Source organism: Lepisma saccharinum, chromosome 3 (genome assembly GCF_977018435.1).
Source record: "Lepisma saccharinum chromosome 3, izLepSacc3.1, whole genome shotgun sequence".
Classification (NCBI taxonomy): Eukaryota; Metazoa; Arthropoda; class Insecta; order Zygentoma; family Lepismatidae; genus Lepisma; species Lepisma saccharinum.
Window position 1 is genome coordinate 85259100 of NC_139231.1, and position 6439 is coordinate 85265538.

Sequence of the window (6439 nt, forward strand, 5' to 3'; positions counted from 1 at the left end):
AGGTACTACTTTCTGGATGTGCTTTGTATTAGATTTTTGTTGTCTCTTATGTGCAAGGTCTTTCAATACAGTGGAATTTGTGTTTGCTGGGGAAAATTTTCCTCCATGGTGTTGACGTTGCTGACATTTGTTTAACGAAGCTATGCCATTTTTGAAACTTGGATTGGTGGAATGGATTGCAACATGCAGTTCCTGTTGTGCCATTTTTTATATGAAAAAGTAGTAATTGTGTGATTGCTGTTAAGGAGCATAATTTAATTGTTTGATTACTTCCTGTGTGAGGTACTCCATGTTTGCATGGTGAAGCAGTGTGTTTGTAAGTCAGCCACAGACCATTGATTGAGAAGCTCAAAAACAGCAACTGTATGAAAATCAATGCCATTCGTATTCAGATTTGAAACATCATGTGGCTGATCTCCTTAGGCTGTTTGAATGTGAAGGTTGCCAAATTGTTTGGTCACCTGCTAGCAGGCATGGATCCGTGGGACTACTTGGACACAAGAATGATAATTTGTAATATTGAAAACTTGATGTTTTTGTGTTTCCTTCACATATCCCAAGGGAGAAAGGAAGATACAGGAATTGGAATAGATATAGAAATGGAAGGAAGAAAATTAATGAGATGGGAGATACAACTAGAAAATAGATAGATGATAGAAGAATGAGAGAGATGTAGAGATTAACAAGAGATATACAGATAGGTGGGAGATATAATGAAATGAATAAAAATGCAGCAAACATTGATGTAAGCACCTAGACCATCAACTTTCAACCAGCGGCAAATTGAGGTGTTGCTGGAAGGATAAGCTTTAGAAGCAGCCATATTTTACATGTTAAAATATGAAAATATAGTTCCTACAAAATAAAATATACCGTATTGCCTCAATCTCATTATAAAAAAATATTAGGCACATGAACATACATGTAAATTATATACGGAAAGTTGCCAAGTCAACTTATTTATGCTGCACCCCATGTAAACAAAATTGTGAAAGTAAAAATGCATAATATGTTCTAAATATAGTTGCATTTACTTTCTAATTTAGATGTAGAAATTATGGTTTTTGGACATAATATGAGGGTCACTATTTATATTTTGAGCCTAACAATGGAAAAACAGAAATTTGGCATTGAAAACTGCTTTACTGTTTTTCGAAGTATTTTTCTTTATGGCCAATACACTTTTGCATTCGTTCGAACCATTTGTCAAAGCAGTTTTTCCAATCTTCTTGAGACACCTCCATAATATGGTTTTTGAACGCATCAACAGCATCTTCTGCCGACGAAAATCGTTGTCCACGCAATTTATTCTTGACATTCGGGAACAAGAAGAAGTCATTGGGTGCCAAATCAGGACTGTACGGCAGATGACCCATCAATTCGATTTTTTGACTGTTCATAAAGTCAGTTGTTAGACGAGATGTGTGACAGCTGGCATTGTCTTGATGAAGAATGATCCGACGGCGTTTGTTTGTTTTCCGTATTTGACCGAAGACCTCTCGCAAACAAATTGTTGTGTACCATTCAGAGTTGACCGTTCTACGTTCCTCTAAAGGCACAGTTGCCACATGACCAGTTTTCCCGAAAAAACAGGCGACCATTTGTTTCGATTGCTTCGAGCACGAACAACTTTTGTTGGATTGGGTTCATCTTGAAACACCCATACAGTCGACTGCTGTTTACGTTCCAGCTCATATGCATATATCCATGATTCGTCACCTGTTACAATCTTATATACGTGTTTTGAAGCACCACGATTGTATTTATTGAGCATTTGTTTGCATCAATTGACACGAGCGTCTTTTTGAGTTTTTGTCAAATTGTGTGGGATCCAACGAGAACATACCTTTCTCACAGCTAAATGATCATGTAATATTTTATATATGCTGGTGGAACTAATGCCTATGGTTGCCTCAATCTCACAGTATGTCACATGACGATCTTGCAGTATTAGGTTTTGCACAGCATCAATGTTTTCTTGAACAACAACTGATTTTTGGACGACCTTCGCGAATCTCGTCGGTGAGCGATTGGCGGCCACGATTAAATTTGTTATACCAGCGTTTCACAGTGACAAAGGATGGGGCTTCATCGCCAAATGTGGAAGTAAGTTGATCGATGCACTCTTGTCTTGATAATCCAGGTCGAAAATTGTAAAAAATCATCGCACAAAAATGTTCACGAGTTAATTCCATTTTATTCTTGTCGTGCAATCTCCAAGGCAACATAAACAACACAAATGAACCTATTGACAAAACATTTGAAGTACGTTATGGTCAATAATGCCAGACGATTCCGTGCAAACGTCAAATCGCGCCTAACTTCAATCAGTGTTGCCAAGGCTCAGAATATAAATAGTGACCCTCGTATCAAATGTACTTAGAAGAAAGCCAATTTCGCACACTTTAGAGATCATTTGATGAACAGGATCTATCTATTGGTTTTACTTTTGGAAAACACATTATCAGACACTTTCCTGTATGAATAGGTTAGAAAAATGAAACAGTTGTCTGATGACAAATGAAGTGCATCTCCCATATCTTCATAATTTATGTAGTCAATAGAAAACAATATTTGCCTTTGGTTAATACACACATCTCCTAAATTTATTAATTACTCTTAAATTATACCTATTAGCAATGATCCTTAAAATTATGAAGAACATGCGTCAATACAAGTTAACCAAGGAATCGGGGCATTTTCGCATTTCGACTGCTGTTAAAAAAAATGTCTGGACAGGAATTAAAAAGAAACAATAGTGTAAATGTCACCATGTAAGCAAGTAGTAGAGGGTTTGATTCCCCGAGGAGTCATATTGAAAGTGGTTCAAATTCCACTTTGGTATCAGTAGCATATCTGAGAACTTAAAAGTTTGTACAGGAACCTTTAAAGTTATTTGTAAAAATATAACAGCATATGCTTGCATCTGTAACCATGCTTGAATAGTAACTCTTGAAGTATGCTAACTCTTAAATCATCTTTCTTGCTTTTAATGTAAATTAATGCTTCAGATGGCATTCGAGAGCCAGTCCTGTTAAAGAAAAAATAAGAAAAATACATGTCTGATTTAGATCTTCATAGATTGTGTGTGTAACCACTGACATTTTAATTAAACACTAATTTAATATTTAGCAGGCAGAGCCTCAAGCACCTAGATAGCCTCTGAGGATCAGACCTTTTCAAGCACACACTTTTCAAACTTGCTGTGAAGTACAAAGAAAATTGTAGCTCGAGAACTACATAATTGTCATAGAGAGATGCAATCAGTTTTGTTTTCTTTCTTAAAGACAGGGCTTTCAGCGGAGGTAAAATTTATACATTGTGCCTCCTAATAATTAGTGTTAAAGGAGGAAGAACTGCCAATAGACCAAAGTAAATGAAAAATGTAGTGTGTAGGGTTTGTACATTCTTACAATCATGTAAGGTTTCATTGAAAGCAGACTGACTTGGCTAAACAATAATAAGAATGTATAAGAGTGGCAGTGTTGCCAGCGTACTGAAAATATCCGGAATTTTACTTATAGTGTCACACATGACAAAAGACCACTCTGTGAGTATATGTAATGCCTGTGCCCCACTTTTGAAAAAAGAAAGGAATAAAACACAGAAATAACAACATTCGGAAATTTTGCATAATTTCGTGAAATTTCAAACTTTCGGCCTTTGCCAACACGTTGTTTAAAGAGTTGCTCTTTACCATGGCCAGCTTTATTCCAGGCCGGAATCCTGAAATTTGGCAATGCTGTCTTAAAAATCAAGCTACAAACCATGGGAGCGAATAGCAAAATTGATGTTTACTTTTAAAGGATCAAGGGAATCTGCATAAAACGTTTTTGTTTTGCCAAATCTGAACAGAAGATTGACATTACAAGGCAAGTGAATATCATACAGGAACAATAGAAATATAAATTTACCATTAAATAACTGGAAATAAGCAGAAAACACAAGGTCAACTTACATATCATATGCACAATAATGTGTAGTTTGCCCTTATTTTATTTGCTAGCATTTCAGAATGACATAATTATTTAAATGATGGAAGATCTAACACACTGGCTTTAAGTTCTAAAAGTAAGACGTACAAAGTAGTTGAGGATGCGATAAAGCTGCATGGGTGAGTATTACAGTCAGAATGGAAAATAAATCTTACGTACATATTTCTGAACAACGTCTTCATTTTAGCAGTATATGACATAATTTGCCAAGATTTTATTCAATAGACAATACTTTGCAATTACGATGTGCGTAAGTATATATATTTGTTTTCTGTGCATCTAGCCCATTTGTACAAGGCTAAAATAATGCCGAGTGCTGGTGACTATGTACTCCCTGCGAGAAAGTGGATAATTTTGCATGGTTTAGAAATTAGAAGGTGTTACATTTCCGTGTTTTTCTCTTGCGGAGATATGTTAATGTGAAGGAATTAATGATTTTGTGTTCTTCTGTTTTTGTTAGGTTATGCAGTTTTATGCTCTTATAGAGGTTTGTTTGAGTTTGTATTTGTTTCCTGAATTTTTGTTTGAGTGTTGTAGTTTAACCCTTGTACTTAATACAAGTAAAAGCGTAGCGTGTGGTGCCTCATGCACACAACTTTTCTCAGCGTGGAATTTGCTTTTTGCCTAAACATGTTTTAAATTAGTCTGCCTCTATGTCATGGTTATAGCTCTTCGACATCGCTGATTTATTTTGCACATGGTAATTAAAAATATCAATGACATCAATATTGGATATTTATTATATTTGATGACTCACCACATGTGAAAAGTGTGGAAATATCTGTGAAATGCTGGTATGTGGCTCAAAAAATGCAATGTATATTTTTAACAAGTTAATAACATACTGCTTTACTTATAAAAAATAACGTTGAATAAACGAGCGAATGAAGTGATTACGGGATGAGTAGACTACAGAAAATTATTACTTTTTTACATCTGGACATTCATTCTCTAATGTTTCTTCTGAGTAACATCGGCCGGCTGATGTCACGGTTTACAGAGTTGCCAAATTGAAGGCTCCGGCCTCCCTCGGATTAAACATGGCAGTGTCTTTACTCATTACTACAATTTCATTATTATTTTTAAATGCAGCTCTTTATCTTCATTTTATCCCATAGTAACAAAAGGGGAACAAAGGACTTTTTCAATCTGCATTTGTTAAGAATAGTAGCAATGGATTGTTTTATAATTCGAGTATGTGACAACTTTAGGGGTATACTACTAATGAACACGAACGATAGAAATTCAATATCATGTATAGTTTTAAATAAATTGCATGTTAATTTCTTCCATGTGGTCGAAAATCGGGCCTTTACCCCCACATCCCCCCTTGACCCTTAATTGTCACACAGTGCTTAAAAAAAGACAGAACTAAAATATTGCGTGTAATTTTCAAGAAATGATGTATTAATGGCTGCTGTGCGGTGCTGATTGAAACATCGACCATCCACCGCCTAAAGGTTAAAAGTGTTCTTTTGGTGGTTCGTTGGGACTTTTCGACATGTATGTACACATGGTGTCTTCTCAAGAACAAAGAATGAATTAAATCATGTACACAATATTAAAAATTACTTACAGGGATATGTGAACATGTCACCTGATTAAAAGAGTCAGAATATTGAAATCTTGTTCTTGTGTACAGGATAACACTGTTGTAATTGATTAGAATGATAGGTTTTCTTTACATCTGTGCTTCTTTTTGTTTTGCAGTCACGCAAATCCATCAAAGCACAACAACGCCGGGCACGTAAGGAGCAGGTTGTAATCATATCGTTTATAAGTGTTATTTTGCAGGCTTTGGATAAGTGCTGTTGTAGTCATGTGTGTCCGTAAACAATCTATTTGGATTCTACTCTGTTACATATGTTTTATTGCCGGGTGTATGTGGTTGTTGGGCTTCGTCTTCAGTTTATGTATGCTGTTGGGTATTTTAAGATATTCAGTGACTTTGACATGTCCTTTCCCTTGAACTAATATTTATTGTTGCTAATTACTTTTCTCGTTGTACAAATATTTATTCTTCCCAGTTGTACATATATTTATTGAGCCGGCCCCCGTGGTGGAGTGGTTAGCACATCGCACTACGATGCCAGGGGTCCCAGGTTCGAATCCTGGCCTGGATGTTTTTGTGTGTCCATTCATCAATTTCATCACATCATAAGGATCCCCATCTTCGCAAATTAGCTAAAAGTGGCACAAGAAGCAAAGTAAAATAAAGAAATGAATATATTAATTGATATTTTTTAATCTCTAACTTGACTTGTGTGTTTATTCAATATTTAGACCTATTAGTGATGATGTCACAGAATAGTGACTGACCGGTATGTATATATCTGGTACGACCTTTTGCCATGGTAAATATGGACTGTGTTTTTTCTTTGGTTTTTGACTTTGAGATTTAAAAGAGTGGTTAAGCTGTGAATTGTAAGACACTGTTATTTCTT